At 29.6% G+C, this 19,128-nt stretch overlaps 2 long non-coding RNA genes across 2 annotated transcripts; both read left to right on the forward strand.

Annotated features, from left to right (window-relative positions):
• Positions 1 to 1,936: 1,936 nt before the first annotated feature.
• Positions 1,937 to 4,025, forward strand: LOC114714978 (uncharacterized). The gene is made up of 2 exons (XR_003737506.1): positions 1,937 to 2,240; positions 3,790 to 4,025. It is a non-coding gene; the product is annotated as an uncharacterized LOC114714978 (long non-coding RNA).
• Positions 4,026 to 9,751: 5,726 nt separating this feature from the next.
• On the forward strand, positions 9,752 to 10,967 carry LOC114714979 (uncharacterized). Its single transcript, XR_003737507.1, has 2 exons — positions 9,752 to 10,025; positions 10,701 to 10,967. It is a non-coding gene; the product is annotated as an uncharacterized LOC114714979 (long non-coding RNA).
• Positions 10,968 to 19,128: the final 8,161 nt, after the last annotated feature.

The following is a 19,128-nucleotide window of genomic DNA, read 5'->3' on the forward strand; positions in this document are numbered from 1 at the left end:
AGTAAATCTAATCTTAATAAGGTCCTTAGAATTTTCATAATTACGTAATCAAGACTCTAGAAAAAATCTCCATGTGAAATTCAATATGAATCCATAGGAAAAGCAAGTGTAGGAGCTTTAATGAATGAATTAACACTGCACACGTATATGCAAGCTATTTTATTAAGGGAGAATCCAAAAAAAAGGAAAAACTTTTAAATTTTAAAAGTCCAACAAGACTATATTTTAATAACAATTAATAACATTTGAAAAACAAATGACAGCATATTTTTGTAATCATTCTTGATTTGGGATTTTGAAATTTTAGAGGTATTTTTTTGGGATTTTTTTCTTTTATTAAACTATGTGATTAAACAAAATTTATTAATAAAAAATTAGTACCATATTTGCTTCACAAGAAAACTGACTAAAGGAAACGAAAATGATGTACAGTAGTATCCGATGAAATTCTTTGTTTACTTAACATGAATTGCATGGCATTTCCCTTTCCATTTCATTAAACATTGAGAGAACTGAAATTGTTTCGTGGAGATAAGCAAGTCCCCACGACCAAGGAAGCAAAAAATATTATTAGGTATTTGCAATGAATTTGCGATCATTTAATAAGCGTTCATGTTAAGAATTTTTGTCACAAAGTTTTTTTTTTTACGTGTGTAACGAGCTATATACCGATTACGGAATATATATATATAGAGAGAGAGAGAGAGAGAGAAAGTCAAACTTGCTTCCGCTTATTAAGAAAATGATTCACTTGATATTTTACTATGAAAGATAACATGCTCAATTCTTATCATATTTGGCTTCGATTTTATCTTCTACTCCTTATTAAGCATAATTATGCAAAAATACATTTTTGTCTTATTTAAAATATACCTAACGAGGTTTTAGGTAATATCATTTCATTCCATTTCAATTTCCATTCCTCTTTCTTCTATTCTTTTATAATGTGATTCGACTTGCAAAACATACCATAAAGTAAAATTACTTGTGTGGCTGAGGATAGAGAAAATGATTTTCCCTTTTGGTGAAAAATAAATGTTCCTGTAGTTTGGAAAGCTGGAGAGCTTTCTCGGAAAGTCAATTAATAATTATAATTCTATTTCTAAAATCTTACTTATAAAAAGATTAAAAAATTAATATAAAGGGAATGTAATCTGCTTAAAACTTTGAATTGATTGGGAAAAAAATATACGGCTCTTTTTCACGAAATTTCAAAAACACCGTCTTAATAATTTCATAACAAGTTTAGTAGTAGAAGTTATAGTAATATAGTAATTAAAAAAAAAAAAAAGAAGTGCAGCAATATGATAAGCTTTCTGCGTGCATACGGTAGTCAACTCATTCAGAAAATTTCAAGAAATTTAGGTTGAGACTAAATTCTCATTTTCTCTCACTTGGCATTTTAATTTTGTAGAACCTGTTTGACGCACACAACGTGTACTAATAATTACATCACGCTTCTAAAACTTTATTTCCACATGGATTACAGAATTTAAGTATTAATGTCAAGATAAACATATTAATTAAGGTTACATTAGAAGTTATCTAGATAAAACTTTAAGTCGATCATGTTTCATAAAACTTTCACAAAACTTTGTAAACAATTTTGATTCAACTTTGATGAAATTTGGACCAATTTTTCAAAGAATTTTCATTTGCATGTACTTATTGCATTAATAATTTGTTCCACATCTTCGCAAAACTTTTCATTTAATTTGCGCACACTCTTCATTAACATTTAACTCTTCAGCAAACCATTTCCACAAAATGCAGTAGTCTTCGAAGGCTTTGAACAAAACTTGAGAAAATTTTGATCAAACTTTGATGAAATTTAAACGCATTTTCACAAAAATGTCCATTTGTATGCACACACGTCTAAGATCTTTATAAATAGGACAACATATAAACCCACAATTGAAATAGGCAAAGGGCAACATAAGATTAGGAAGAAACAAACATACATTATAAATCCCAAAATATTTAGTGTTCTTATATTTTGCTGCTGAGGCAAAATGAGTGGTTCTCAAAAAGGGTCAAAAAAGAATGATCTTGCAGACCTTATGAGGCAAGATGATTCCCATGAGAGGTCTTCTCATGCTCCAAGCTCAAAGAAGAGCATGGAAGAAAGCCTCGCAGATAATGCTGGTTATGGCAGCCATCATGAAACCCCAAAACCTTCAAACCCAAGAAAGAGCAAGAAATCTGATATTGCAGACCATGCAAGGCGACCCTGAAATTGGGTAATTACAATTCATTCATATGCTAGGCAATTTATTATTTTTATCGTATTTCTGTATACTTTGAATTTCTTGACCCTTTGTTTTGGTTTGAGAGGAATGAAGTGAGAGAGAAAGAAGGAAAACTCTTAATGAGTTCATTTTTTCTTATAATGTACGAGAAGGGGTTGAAAGTTTTCAACTAATTTTTTCTTACATTTTCTCTCTGTCAAAATTTTCTGATCCACTTGTCTATTTTTCTGAATTAAACTCATCAAATTTTTTTTCCCCCATTCTCCTCAAACCAAACAAAGGGATTGGTTCATTTGGTTTAATAGGAGAATAGGAAAAATCTCTTCCATAAACATGAAAACCTTTATTTATCAAGAAAGTGAATTTCACTTCATCTCATAATTAAACACACATGGAGTGTTTAGATTGGCATATTTTAAGTGATTTTATGTTATGCTGTGTGAAAAATTTTGTCTCCTAAAGTGGAAAATAACTTTTTTACATGGTTTCAGAACACGTACACAATAGGAGAGAAATTTTAACGATCTTAAGTATTTACGTATACTCATCATTAATCAGGATGATAATTAACGGCTATAAAAATTAATGAGCTAATTAACAAGGAATTTTAACACTTCTTTGTAATGATGAATTAGAGAGATGGACCACTGGGGAATGATATTTATGGAAGAGGATCCAAAAAATTAAAATTATATAAAAGGACAAAATATACAAATATAAATTTAAAAATACCATATTGTCTCTATCCAAACCTCCTACATTTTTTCCTATATTCCCTCCCACATTTTATTTTTAAACTAATGCGAATCAACAAATTTCACTAAATTAAACCTGATTTTTCTCAAAGTTTTCAAACTTAACTTAGAAAATATGCAAACATTGTTTATTTGTGTAAAAATTATAATTTTATTTTCCTTATAAAAATTTAAAATTTTCTTTTTAACTAACGGTGTGGTTTTAAAACTTAAAATTAAAATTAAAATAGATTATTATATAATTTATTATATAAATGGTTTTAAAAAATTCAAAGAAATTTTTTATTACTTATTATTTTTATTTTATAGGAAATTTATATCAGATTTTAAAATAAAAAATTCATGTAATGTTAAGAAATTTAATGAAATAATTTTCTTTAAAATTTTTAAAATTATTTATCTAATAATCTAAATTTTAATAAAATTATATAACTTTTATTTTCAATGAAAGTCTGTGATGGTTTTATAAAAAAAAAAATTTAATTTTTACATGATTGAACAATATTTGATTATTTTTTAATTAATTTTTATGTAAGTTTAAATTTTGAGAGAAACCATGTTTAATTTAGTAAAATTTATTAATTCACATTAGTTTTAAAAATAAAATGTAGGAGAAAATGTAGGAGGCTTGTATGAGGTAGTATTTTTAAATTTATATTTGTATGTTTGGTCCTTTTAAATAATTTTAATTTTTATGGTCCTCTCCCTTGAATATCACTCCTTATTGGTCCTTCTCTCTAATTTTCCCTTTTATTTAATGTTCTTTCTTTGTAATTTTCATGCAGGTTTACGCTGATGGGCGATTCTAATTCTGGAAGGAATATCAAGCTCTATGAAGTCTTTTATTTTATTTACTTTTTTTTGTATCTGTTGTTTAAATAAATGTAAGTTGCTGTGTCGGGGTTTCTTAAGCAGTTTGGTTGGGGAAAAACATTAAGAAGTCTAAAACTGTCAACAATTCTTGTTTGATGTTTATCCATATTGCCATCATCCCTTGTATAAATAAAACAAATTAGTTGATCAAAACAATATGATATAGTCTTTATAGAACTGTACTTTTCAAAATTATTGATCATGAGTTTATTGTGACTAATTATTTATAGTAATTATTTTTTATAAATATTATTTATTGTAATTTAACAAAAATAGAAATTCTTTGGCTACAAAAAAAAAAATTACTTGGCAAGCATATCCATCGATTTTCTTGGTTAATGTTTTAGTTGATCGTAATAACAAATATTTTAAATGGAAACTTCAGGGCGAGATGAAATATAATCTTGTATGTATTTTCCAGATAAGACATGAGACAAGGGTATTCCAATTTCACCCCAGAAACATCAAAATAAAACCTCCAATATTATTTATAAAGATACTTTTTGTAATCGTATTTACATATATGCTTATATGTCGGTAAGATTTAGGTTTAAAGTGAATACAAATGAGATAAGGACTTAATGCAATGAGATCTATTGTGAGGATGCCAATGTTGGATCATAAATACAAGCTAATTTTTCTAGCTTCAAAAAGAATAGGTTTGTTAATCAGAACATTGTACGCCATTTTATTTTTATTTGGTTTTGAATTTTTAACGGTGTGGGAAACTACTTATTCCTTTAATTATGACTTAGGTGAATTCCTTTTTAAATTTTAAATTTGGGTTGTTTGAACAAAAGTTGCAAACAATTCTATTATGTATTTATTTTTGTATAATGGAGTACAGGCACATGTTTATGGTGTGCCACACTTGCGTGTTTATTTCGGGTTAGAAAAAAAAAGGAATATAATATTTTGGAAAAATGGCAAAAAAGACCTTAAAAGTAAAAAAAAATTACAAATAAGAACCTATTTATAATATTAGTATCAGTTTTGACAACAATTGATAAGCAAATGGCAACAACTTTTGTAAACGGCCTTTTTAATTTTTAAGGTTTTTTTCTGCAATTTTTCTTAATTTTTTAAATTTTTTTCTTGATATATTCTAACTTCCTATTGTTATTCCTTTTTTCAAAAATATCCTAATCATTATTGAATATTCGTACTTGGCTTTGATAACTAAAAGATACATATAAACATTCTTAATCTAACATCCAAAATAACTTCAAATATTCAACCAATAAATTCAGATAGAAACTATTAATGATGGGTTAGGAAGTTACGATATTTTAATTTTTTAAAATTTTAAATTTAAATAATAATATGTAAAAAGTTAAGATATTATGAAATATAATAGTATATGAAATGTAAAGCTGGGAAAACGAGCCGGCGGGCTTACAAGGGCCAGCCTTACAGGCCAAAATTTTAAAAATATCCCAATTTACTAAACCTAGCCCTTAAACAGACGGGCTCAGGACTGGCCCGTAGACTTTCAGCCTGTTTAAATTTTTTTTTCATTTTCTATATTTTTCATAAGTTTTATCAAAAAATAAAAAAGAAATCGATGAAATTAGTAGTAAAAGACATAAATATGAATAAAATTAAGTCACAAAAACAAAAGATCATTATATCTAAATGTCCATCAACATACAAAAAATCTAAAACATCCATTAGACATACTAAGTTAATAACATTAACATCCAAAAGTTCTATTAAAAGTAGACAAACATTTTCACTAAAAAAAAAAAAGTAGACAAACACTATCATCAATTGTAAGAATATTTGATTATGCTTTACTAGTAATAGGCTCTTTTAAACTTCTAAAAATATCAATGATTTCTTCTCAATACTATTTAGCTATTCTAGAGTCTAATATGTCTTTTTCTGTCTTTTTGAATTGAATTTTTTGCCCACCAATAAGTTTATTTAAAAATATCAATGTTAAATTTGTTTTAGACGTTTCAACTTAGCAACCATTGGGGATTGATTCTGTGTTGTCTACTTCCTAGCTCTAGTCCTAATTATAAGACCTCGTTCGTAGTCAAATGAGGTCTTATGTTCAGGGCTGGAGTTAGTATTTTTTTTTTTCCTCAAGCTTTAATTGTGAAAATCACTTTGCTGCACAATCTTATGAGAAGTCTTAAATAGCTTAACACTTTGAATTGATCCATAGTATGCTTTTAATGAGCTATGTCCTGTTTTTTTTTTCTTGCTTTTGTTTAGGACTGTCTTTTATAGTTTTGTCTAACTCGTTTGTTTAACTCTATATAAATATAGAGTAAAAATTATGATATAGTCACTATAGAAAAAGTGTTAACTTATGTATTAAAATTTTGTAACAATATATACAAATTGATATGTATCTGTTGGATCAATCATCATTAAAATTTTTGTTTTAATATGGGGAATATATTTGTTTATAATTGCTAGTTCTAATGTATAACTGTTAGTTCAAATAAATACAAATTTGAAATCTAATTTAGGATATAGAGAATATATTTTTATTTGTTTTAATATCATTAGAGATTGAGGTGTGAGTTAAGAGTAAGTGAAAGACTGAAAGTGAAACTTAGAGAGGGAGGGTACATAAAATGTTAGAGACTTAGGTTAGGGTTAAGAAAAAATATATAAATTAAGAAAAGAATTATTATTGGTAGGCTTAAACAAGTCGACTCGCGGCCTTACAGGGCCGGCCTTTTTATTTTTAAGCCCTACAAGGCTGGCCCTTTTAAATCCAAGTTCCTTTTAAAGAATCCAAATTACAAGCCCAGTCCTCAATTTAAACGGGTTTAATTGAACCGGCCTGACAGGCTCAGCCCATCTTTGTGGCTCTAATGAAATATGACAAGTTCCTTAAAGAAAAAAAATAAGTGAAAAAAAAAGTGCCAACCGAGAGTAGCATGGAGTAATGATTGTTCAAATCAAATTTGGATTGTTCATATACAAATTTATAAATTTGTGATGTTTCATGATAAATTCATTTTTAAAAATAAGTACCTCTTTTTTGCTATGATTATCGCCAATTGACATTTAATGACTAATTTTTCAAAATGAGGAGATCATGGAAGTACTTATTCTAATCTTATTTATAAGCTACTTCTAATATGTTTTACACAAATCAAGAAAAACATTAAATTTCATTAATTCTTATTTAAAATCCAACAACTTTTCAACTTCATCCATATTTGATATACATTATATTTTATCTAAACAAAGTCAACACAATAATAAATAAAGAGTAAAATTGTACATCCGTATAAAAGATTTCTCTTACTTTCCTATAAATATGATAAAAAAAAGTCTTTTCTCTTCCCCGTATAAATAAAACAAGAGGAGTAAATCTGATCCTTAATAAAGTCCTTAGAATTTTCATAATTACGTAATCAAGACGCTAGAGAAAGTCTCCATGTGAAATTCAATATGAATCCAAAGGAAAAGTGTGGGAGCGTTAATGGATGAATTAACACTGCACACGTATATACAAGCTATTTTATTAAAGAAGAATAAAAAAAAATACTTTTAAATTTTAAAAGTTCAAATCAGTCTTGTTTATTATACTTTAATAACAATCAACAACATTTCAAAAACAAACTAGAAATTTCTCACCCGTGTGATGAGCACGATCTAAAATATTTAATTAGATTTTAAATTTTAATAAATTGTATTATCTAAAATAGCTCAAGGCTCACTTCTTGGAGGAATCTTTTTTTTTTTTTCAATTCATTCAAATGAGATTTGAATTAGAGATGTGGAATTTAAGAGGAATATATAAAATTTAAAACTATTTTTTTATTTTTTTATTTAAGCCCCTTATTGACATACTATTTAATTATGACACTTCCTATTTAATTCAATACAATCAAATCCTAATGAAAATATTATTCAAATTGAAAATTAATTATTAATTTCTCCATTTGAGCCTTCAATTAAAATTTCACTTAATAATGATGCTCCTCATTTAAATTAATATACTCAAGTCCTGATAAAAGTATTATTTAAACCTTATTAATTGAATATATTTGGATATGATAATGTGATACCCAACCCCTTTTTAAAAGAATAAGGCATTACAAGTTTTCAAGAATATAATTAGTAACAGCTCATTTTTATTATAATCATTTCTCATTTGGGATTTTGAAATTTTAGAGGTATTTTTTTTGGGATTTTTTTCTTTTATTAAACTATGTGATTAAAAAAAATTATTAATAAAAAATTAGTACCATATTTGCTTCACAAAAAAAAAAACTGACTGAAGGAAATGAAAATGATGCGCAGTAGTATCTGATGAAATTCGTTGTTTACTTAACATGAATTTCATGGCATTTCCCTTTCCATTTCATTAAACATTGAGAGAACTGAAATTGTTTCGTGGAGAAAAGGAAGTCCGCACGACCAAGGAAACTAAAAATATTATTAGGGATTTGCAATGAATTTGTGATGATTTAATAAGCGTTCATGTTAAGAATTTTTGTCAAAAGTTTTTTTTTTAACGTGTGTAATGAGCTATGCCGATTACGTAATATATATATATATATATATATATATATGTAGAGAGAGAGAGAGAGAGTCAAACTTGTTTCCACATATTAAGAAAATGATTCACTTGATATTTTACTATGAAAGATAATTTGGTCGATTCTTATCATATTTGGCTTCGATTTTATTTCTACTCCTTATTAAGCATAATTATGCAAAAATGCATTTTTGCTTATTTAAAATGTATCTAACGAGGTTTTAGGTAATATCATTTCATTCCATTTCAATTTCCATTCCTCTTTCTTCTATTCCTTTATAATGTGATGCGACTTGCAAAACATACCATAAAGTAACATTACTTGTGTGGCTGAAGAGAAAATGATTTTCCCTTTTGGCGAAAAATGAATGTTCTCGTAGTTTGTAAAGCTGAAGAGCTTTCTGGAAAGTCAATTAATAATTATAATTCTATTTCTAAAATCTTACTTATAAAAAGGATTAAAAAATTTATACAAAGGGAATGTAATCTTCAAACTTTGAATTGCTTAGGAAAAAAATATACAGTTCTTTTTCACGAAATTTCAAAAACACCGTCTTAATAATTTCATAACATGTGTGGTAGGAGAAGTTATAGTAATATAGTAATAAAAAAACAAAAAAAAGGAAAGAAGTTGTAGTATGATAGTAATAACGTTTCATAAATCTTTGCCTGCGCGATTACGGGAGTCAACTCTTTCAGAAAATTTCAATTTTCTCTCATTTGGGATTTTCATTTGTAGAACCGGTTTGATACACACAATGTGTACTAATAATTACATCAAAGCTTCTAAAACTTTATTTCCACATGGATTACAGAATTTAAGTATTAATATCGAGATAAACGTATTACTTAACGTTATATTAGAAGTTATCTAGATAAAACTTTAAGTCGATGATATCATGTTTCATAAAACTTTCATAAACCTTCTAAAACTTTTGTTGCGTTATGTTACGAAAGCTTCAAACAATTTTGATACAACTTTGATGAAATTTGGATGCATTTTTCAGAGAATTTTCATCTGCATCCACTTGTTACATTAATAATTTGTTCCACATCTTCTGAAAGCTTTTCGTTTAATTTGCACGCACTTTTCATTAACATTTAACAATGTGAATAGGTGAACTTCAGCAAACCATTTCCATAAAATGCAACAGTCTTGGGAGACATCGAACAAAACTTGAGAAAATTTTGATCAAACTTTGAAGAAATTTAAACACATTTTCACAAAAATGTCCATTTGCATGCACACACGTCCAAGATCTTTATAAATAGGGCAACATATAAATCCACAATTGATGTAGGCAAAGGGCAAAATAAGATTAGGAAGAAACAGACATACATTATACATCCCAAAATATTTAGTGTTCTTCTATTTTGCTGTTGAGGCAAAATGAGCGGTTCTCAAAAAGGGTCAAAAGAGCTTTGCGACCATGCGAAGAAGGATGATTCCTACGGGAACCCTTCTCATGCTCCAAGCCCAAAGAGCAAGGAAGAAAACCTTGCACGACATACTCGTCGTGACAGCCATCATGAAACCGCAAAACCTTCAAACCCAGGGAAGAGCAACAAACCTGATCTTGACGACGCTGCGAGGCGGCGCTGAAATTGAGTGATTACAACTCATTCATATGCTAGGTAATTTATTACTTTTATTGTATTTTTGTATACTTTGAATTTCTTGACCCTTTGTTTTGGTTCGAGGGGAATGACGTGAGAAAGAAAAATGGAAAAATTCTAATGAGTTCATTTTCTCTCTCTTATAATGTAGGAAGTGGGGTTGAAAGTTTTCAACTAATTTTTTCTTACATTTTCTCTCTATCAAAATTTTATGATCCCCTTGTTTATTTTTCTGAATTAAACTCATCAAAATTTGTTTTTTTTTTTCCATCCACCTTCCTCCATTCTCCTCAAACCAAACAAAGGGATTGGTTCATTTGGTTTAATATGAGAATAGGAAAACTCTCTTCCACATATGAAAACCTTTATTTATCAAGAAAGTGAATTTCACTTCGTCGCATAATTAAACACACATGGAGTGTTTAGATTGGCATATTTTAAGTGATCTTATGTTATGCCGTGTGAGAAATTTTATCTCGTAAAGTACAAAAGAACTTTTTCTCACGTGGTTTCAAAAACACCCACACAATAAGAGATAAATTTTAAAGATCGTAAGCATTTATGTAGACTCATCATTAATCTATTAGGATGATAAGTAATGGCTGTAAAGATTAAAGAGCTAATTAATAAGTAGTTTTAACACTTTTTTGTGATGATTTTATTTATTGTCTTTTCTTTTTATTTTTCATGCAGGTTTAAGCTGGTGGGAGACTCTAATGCTGGAAGAAATATCAAGCTCTGTGAAGTCTTTTATTTTATTTACTTTTTTTAATATCTGTTGTTCAAATAAATGAAAGTTGTTGTGTCAGGGTTTATTAAGTAGCTTGGTTGGGGCAAAATATTAAGTAGTCTAAAACTGTCAACCATTCTTGTTTAATGTTTACCCATTTTGCCATCGTTCCTTGTATGAATAAAACAAATCATTTGATCAAAATAATATGTGATATAGTCTTTATAGAACTGTCTTTTTCAAAATTATTTTTTATAAATATTATTTATGGTAATTTAACAAAATAGAAACTCTTTGGTGACCCAAAAAAAAGAAAGATAAATTACTTGGCAAGCATCAACTCTTAGTTGATTTTGTCAATAACAAATATTTTAAATTGAAACTTCGGGACGAGATGAAATATCATTTCATTTGTATTTTCGACGCGAGACATCGGACAAGGACATTCCAGTTTCAAATTCGGGCTGTTTGGAAAAAAGCTGCAAACAAATCTACGATACGTTTATTTTTGTGCAATGGAATACAGGCACACGTTTATGCTGTGCCCCGCTTGCACGTTCGTTTCGGGTTAAAAAACACGAGTATGATACTTTCAATTTTTTTTTTCCTCGACACCTTCTAACTTCCTATTATTATTCCTTTTTTTCTTAAAAAAATCATCCTACATATTATTGAATATTGGAATAAGGTGCTTAAATATTTTGGAAGTATATATAAAGAAAAATCCCAACACCTGAAAGTTTTTTTTTTAAACTATTATATGTTTTGAAAGTTTTATTTTGGAAGTATATTTTCTGCCTTGAATTGTTATCTACCGTTAAATTTGATTGTTAAAGACACTAGTCAAACTGTATTATTTAACGATCAAATTTAATAGTAGATAATAGCCATTGTATTTTTGTTATGGAAAAAAAAAACTTTCAAGGCATACAAGAACTACAATAACTTTCAAATACTATATGCTTCTTCTTAGATACTTCTGAAATATTTAAGTACCTTGTCTCATTGAATATTCATTGGCCTAGGAAGTTATGATATTTTAAGTTTTGGATGAAGTTTTATCCATTATAACATTAAAAAAAAGTTTTAGGTATTATAACAAAAATATCATCACTGTTTTTTTTTGGGTCAAATATCATCACCGTTTAATCGTACCAAATGTCCCTTAGGTTTCTTCCATGGGTCCCACCAAATGGACAATTGTCAACTGAGTCTTCCTTTCCCTGCCTCCCGCTGAGTGTCTCCTTCATTGCTTTTTCTGACAACACAGAACAAAGAAAACACACTTTGTCACTCTCTCACACACTATCCATGAAATGACCTTTTTCCCCCTTCCCTCTCCTCCATCCTTTTTGACTCGTCTTACGGTCTCCCGCCCGCGCTCTCGCCAATGGACGCCGCAGGAGACATGAGCTTGTACCTTGCACATCGGGAATGACGGATTGAGTCAAATCAGCGGAAGAGACCAGGAGGAGTCGGAGCTCCGAAGCGGAGCGAACCTCGACATATAATGCCGCCCTGTTTTTCTCACTTCCATTTCATTCTCATCTGAAGTTGCAGTTTGAATGGGGAATGCGTGTAGAGGATGCTATAGATGCGCCCATATAGACATGCGCAGGGGTGTTTGGCACTTGTTTCTCTCGTCTTTGTATTCCTGTGGAACGCCTCTTATTCGTTTATTTGAATAAATTATTTGCTAATGCCAGCTAATGCCAACTGCTAATGCTCTGTTTGGTACGTGGGAATGGGTTGTTGGAATTGGGATTGAGATTGGAATTGAGATAGGGAATAACTCAATTTGACATGTTTTAGACATGCGCAGGGGTGTTTGGCACTTGTTTCTCTCGTCTTTGTATTCCTGTGGAACGCCTCTTATTCGTTTATTTGAATAAATTATTTGCTAATGCCAGCTAATGCCAACTGCTAATGCTCTGTTTGGTACGTGGGAATGGGTTGTTGGAATTGGGATTGAGATTGGAATTGAGATAGGGAATAACTCAATTTGACATGTTTGGTACAAAATACTCCTATAATTCTAAATATAAGACCCTTTTTGTAGTGTGAATTATACTACAAAGGGGGTCTTATATTTAGGACTGGAGGAATACTTGACTACTTGTTAATACTTGGGATTGTTTAATACTACATTCATGGGATTGACCAGTACCACACTCCCCCGGCGTGTTGCAATTTTAATTTTGGGATTGAAAGTTTACTGACTAAAATAGCCTCCTAAAATTTGCTTAATTATTAATGATGGGCTAAGAAGTTACCATATTTGAATTTTTTTAAAATTTTAAATTTAAATAATAATATGTAGAAAGTTAAGATATTATGAGATATAATTGTGTACGAAATATGACAAGTTCCTTAAAGAAAAAAAAAATATGTGAAAAAAAAGTGCCAACCATGAGTAGCATTGAGAAATTAATGATTGGTCAAGTCAAATTTGGATTGTTCACATGCAAATTTATAAATTTGTAATGTTTCATGATAAATTCATTTTTAAAGATAAGTACTTTTTTTTTTACTATGTTATCGCCAAGTGACACTTGATAATTAATTTTTCAAGATGAGGAGATCACATAAGTACTCACTCTAATTCTATTTATAAGTCTTTGTCCCAAAAAAATCTTATTTATAAATCACTTCTAACATGTTTCACACAAATAAAAAAAATTTAAATTTTATTAACTCTTATTTAAAATTTAACAACTTTTTAACTTTATCCCTATTTAATATACATTAGATTTTACCTAAACAAAGTCAACATAATAATGAATAAAGAGCAAAATTGTACATATATATAAAAGATTTATCTCACTTTCCTATAGATAGGACCAACAAAAAGTCTTTTCTCTTCCCCGTATAAATAAAATGAGAGTAGTAAATCTAATCCTTAATAACGTCCTTAGAATTTTCATAATTAGAATTTTCATTATTACGTAATGAAGACACTAGAGAAAACCTCCATGTGAAATTCAATATGAATCCATAGGAAAAGTAAGTGTAGGAGCTCTAATGAATGAATCAACATACAAGCTATTTTATTAAGGGAGAATCCAAAAAAAATTTTTTAAAATTTAAAACTCCAAATCATTCCTGATTTGGGATTTTGAAATTTTAGAGGTAATTTTTTAGGATTTTTTTATTTTATTAAACTATGTGATTAAAAAAATTTATTAATAAAAAATTAGTACCATATTTGCTTCACAAGAAAGCTGACTAAAGAAAACGAAAATGATGTACAGTAGTATCTGATGAAATTCTTTGTTTACTGAACATGAATTTCATGGCATTTCCCTTTCCATTTCATTAAACATTGAGAGAACTGCAATTGTTTCGTGGAGATAACGAAGTCCGCGCGACCAAGGAAACAAAAAATATTATTAGGGATTTGCAATGAATTTGTGATCATTTAATAAGCGTTCATGTTAAGAATTTTTGTCACAAATTTTTTTTTTTTTTTTACGTGTGTAATGAGCTATATGCCGATTACGAAATATATATAGAGAGAGAGAGCAACTCAAACTTGTTTCCGCATATTAAGAAAATGATTCACTTGATATTTTACTATGAAAGATCAGATAATTTGGTCAATTCATATCATATTTGGCTTCGATTCTATCATCTACTCCTTATGAAGCATAATTATGCAAAAATACTTTTTTGTCTTATTTAAAATATATCTAACGAGGTTTTAGGTAATATCATTTCATTCCATTTCAATTTCCATTCCTCTTTCTTTTATTCTTTCATAATGTGATGCGACTTGCAAAACATATCATAAAGTAAACTTGTGTGGCCGACGATAGAGAAAATGATTTTTCCCTTTTGGTGAAAAATGAATGTTCTCGTAGTTTGGAAAGCGGAAGAGCTTTCTGGGAAAGTGAGTTAATAATTATAATTCTGTTTCTAAAATCCTACTTATAAAAAGATTGAAAAATTTATATAAAGGCACTACAAAAAAAATAATTTGTAGCGGTTAAAATAGGTGATTTGTAGCAGTTTTAACCGCTATAATTGAAACTTGTAGTGGTTATGGCAACCGCTACAAAAACCACCGATACAAATGGATTTGTTGCGGTTCAAATGAATCACGACGCAAGATAGTAAACTGTTACAGTAATTTGTAACGGTTATACAACCACTACTAATAACATGATGAAGGAGATCACTTTGAAAATGCATGTGGGCAGGCAAGAAATGAAATTTGAAATTTTGTAGCAGTTAACAAAATCGCTACTAAGTGTCGGCATATATTTTTGTTTGGTGGGAATCAAAAAATTTAATTTGCCAGCAAAATTTATAGTGGTTATTTAACAACTAAAAGTGGTAAAATTTTCAAAAAAAATGATGTCACCGAGAGGATTTTGCAGTGCTTATAAACCGCTACAAATATAAAAATATTATTTAATTTTATTTTTTGTAGCGGTTTTATAACCGCTACAAATGTTACATTAAATTAAAAAAAATTTTATTTCCAGGTTTGCAATTAATTAAATTTTGAAGATAAAATATAATAAATTAAATATGATTTTCAAATATAATTTTGAAATTAAATTGTTATCAAATTTTTAATTAAATCTTATTCAAATTTTTGTTGTATAAGGAAATTTTACTAATATTTAAAGTATTAAATAAATATTATCAGAAGATCTATAATTTTATAATTATAAAAATTAAAAAGTTTTTGAAATGTTATTTATGAATATAAGAAATAAATTAGAAAGAGTAGAAAATAAAAGTAAATAAATCCTGCATGAAAAAATAAAAAATTATCAGTAAATTAAAATTAAATACTATGAGAAAATAAAAATAAATAAACAGTTAAAAAAATTTACAATCTGAAAATGAGAGGAGGAGTATTAAAGAATAGGAGGAGAGGTTTTCAAATGAAGAATATCAGAGGAGAGGAGGAGAGAAGGAGAGGCATGAAAAATAAGAGGAAAAGTGGGGGTATTTATAAAGAGCCAGTGACATTTGTAGTGATTGAATTCATTTTGTAGCGGTTTTATTTTGTAGTGGTTTATTTGCATTTCGTAACGGTTTATTTGCATTTTATAGCCATTATAAAACAGCTACAAATATTAAAATTTTGTAAAAAAATAAAAAACTTACTAAAACTGTTAAAAATTTAGTCTTCATCACCTTGCCGGAAAGGAGATATATAAAGTCAAATAATGAAAAATAATTATGACACACATAAATTAAAATTAAAACATATATTGTTAATTAATATAACAAAAATGAGCCAAAATTATATGTAAAAAAGAAATACCTAACAATTTGTAAATTGTCATCTCCTTTGGAGAAGAAATTTTGAAAATTTATTGGTTGGAAGGGTTCGTTGTCGTAAACGATGTCATTACCATCATCAACCATCTCATAAATATCTCGTGACTTGAGGTGAACCACTATACTTCAATCATTTTGTTTCTTATCCTCGACATAATAAACGTGATGTGCCTCAAAGGCAAGAATATATGGCTCATGATCTTTAGATTCTCCTGTAGGAATGAGCCTGGAGAAATTAACAGATGTGATGCCCAATTCATCAGCAGTGAGTCCACGTGAAGTTGTCATACTTGCCTAGCAACACTTGAGCAGAGTGATAGTCAAAAGTCCTTCATAATTTAACTCAACAATATCAATCAGCTTTCCATAGTAAGGAATGCCTCCAAATCGCACATCATTGTCACTAGTACTAGCATAACTCATCATTCCGAATGTGCCAAAAACTTTAGAGTCTTGTGTGACCAAACCCTGATCACATACTACTGTACGGAACTTAAACCCATTGACATTATATGCAGTAAACATCTTGGCATCATCAAACAGACCATATGCAAGACTTTTGAGTTTAGCTACGTGGGGATTGTTGTCATTACGTATTCGATGTGTAAACCAACTCGAAAATTGTCTGTGGACTCTCTTGTCAACCTCAACGGATGTTTGTGCATGAACCCTTAGCTGCCGCCTGACATATCTTCTAAATTTCCTATAGTGTTATTTGTTAGAGAAGGTAATGGTGAAGAAATTGTAAACATAAAAAGGAAAACCAGTGTACAACTTTCTAAAGAAAATGTTCAGCTTGAGTGTAGTTTATCAAGACATGTCTGTGTGCTTATAATTTCTCGGTAGGATTCAATTTGAAGTATTCAAATACTCCAATTGGTTTCTCAACAAGGGGAAGAAGTTGCTCAAACTGGAAGGACCCGGCGGGTAATCGTCAATGCGTGGGGGCCGATTGAAAGTTGTCTCGATGTTGTCAAAGTATCTGGAATAGAAAGTTAGGACCTCATCTCTAGCATAACCTTCTGCTATTGACCCCTCTAGCCATGCCTTATTCCTGACATAGAATTTTAATTTTTCTAAATATTTGCATGTTTAGTTAATTAATGATTAATAACTGTCTATAATTGAGATAAAAATGTGAAAAATTGAAAGAGATAATATAACACACCTTTCAATAGGGTACATCCATCGATATTGAATTGGGCCAGCAAGTTTTGCTTCTCGAACAAGATGGACTGTAAGATGAACCGTGACGGTAAAGAAGGACAGAGGAAATATCATCTCCAAATGACAAAGCGTCAAAATTATTTTATTTTGTAGTTGATCTAGCTCCTCTGGTATAAAAACCTTCGTGCATAACTTTTTGAAAAATAATACAGCTCAACTAAAATCATGGAGACATCAGGAGGGAGCGTGTTTCTAAGTGCCAAAGGAAGTAATTGTTGCATCAAAACATGCGAGTCATGACTCTTCAACCCAGTAACCTTTCGAGCCTGCAGATCAATACACCTTGAGATGTTGCTGGAATATCCATCAAGGACTTTTATTTTCTTTAATGTTGACAGGAAGATATCCTTGTTCTGCTTTGTCAATGTGAATTTAGCTGGTTGTAACGTGTCATTATCATCAGGCCAAGCATCTGGACGGATTCCCAGGGCATGTAAATCTTTCCTAACAGACTTTTTGGGTTTGTTGAGCAACATGTATAGCACATTATCACACACATTCTTTCCGATGTACATGACATTAAGACTGTGGCGAATCAAATTAATTTCCAATAAGAAAGGGGTGAAGAAGATACTTCTTTTCTGCCATTGCATTGGCTGACCATCCGATTTGCCATGAGAGCATCATCCACCTCGTTCAACTTCGTCAATCTTGTCGAACTCAACATCATCCACCTTCTTGCTGTTGAAATATATTAATGCCAGATAAATTAAGAAGAGGGTCTCTCTTTTCTTGTTTACCATTGAAGCAATTCCGTTGCAATCTAAATCTATGCTTCGAATCAAGGAACTGTTGATGACCCATAAAGCATCATTTCGACTATGTGGAAGGCGCACAGGTTCGAAGTCAAAGTTGTACTCAGGACAAGCCAACCTCGTATGTACATTCCAACCGGATAATGTTCCCAACCTAGGAAAATCACTAATTGTCCACATTAACGCTACGCGAAGGTTGAAAAGCTTTTTCTCATATGAGTCATAAGTTTCCACACCAGTAGTCCATAACTCAATCAATTCTTGTATCAATAGTTATAGGTAGACGTCTATATCATTTGCAAGTGCTTTCTTGCTAGGAATGATCATGGACAGTAAAAAAGAACTCGGTTTCATGCACATCCAAGGCGGGAAATTATATGGAATTAACACCACATGCTATATACTATAATTGGTGCTCATGTTATCAAAGGGATTAAAACCATTGGTCACCAATAAAAGTTGGACATTTCTAGGATCCGCAACAAAATCTAGAAACTCTAAGTTAAGTACTTTCCATGCCTCAAAATCTCGTGAATGTCTTAACTTGCCGTCTGGATTTTTGTCAACATCATGCCACCGCATATGCTCTGCCATTTTTGATGACATATATATTCTCTATAGGCACGGCTTCAAAGGAAAGGACCTAAGAATTGAAAGATGAAAATATATAGTAGTTAATTAACAAAATAATTCTAAAAAAACAATGAAGCAAATATATTACTGAAGTAATAAAATAATTTAAAAAATAATAAAGCAAATATATTATTACCTTATTAATGATATAATTTCTAAAGAAAAATTAAAAAAATTATATTAGTTTATTATTGACATAATTTCTAAAGAAAATGAAAGCAATTATTATTAATTTAATAATGACATAATTTATAAAAAAATTTAAGCTAATATTAAAGCAACTAATGCCTTAGAATCTTTGCAGGTTTCTTCTTTTGCTTTTTTCCCTTCCATATGGATTTATACCTAGATGTCTTGCACCTTATACAAGTCTCTATGCTAGCATGCTCTCTGTAATATAACATACAATTATTTGAGCAGGCACCAATTTTCATGTAGTTTAAGCCAAGCTTGTTAATCATCTTCTTTGCTTTATAAA

This window comes from Neltuma alba, unplaced genomic scaffold, assembly GCF_004799145.2.
Source record: "Neltuma alba isolate B1F8T4 unplaced genomic scaffold, ASM479914v2 tig00011559_pilon, whole genome shotgun sequence".
NCBI lineage: Eukaryota > Viridiplantae > Streptophyta > Magnoliopsida > Fabales > Fabaceae > Neltuma > Neltuma alba.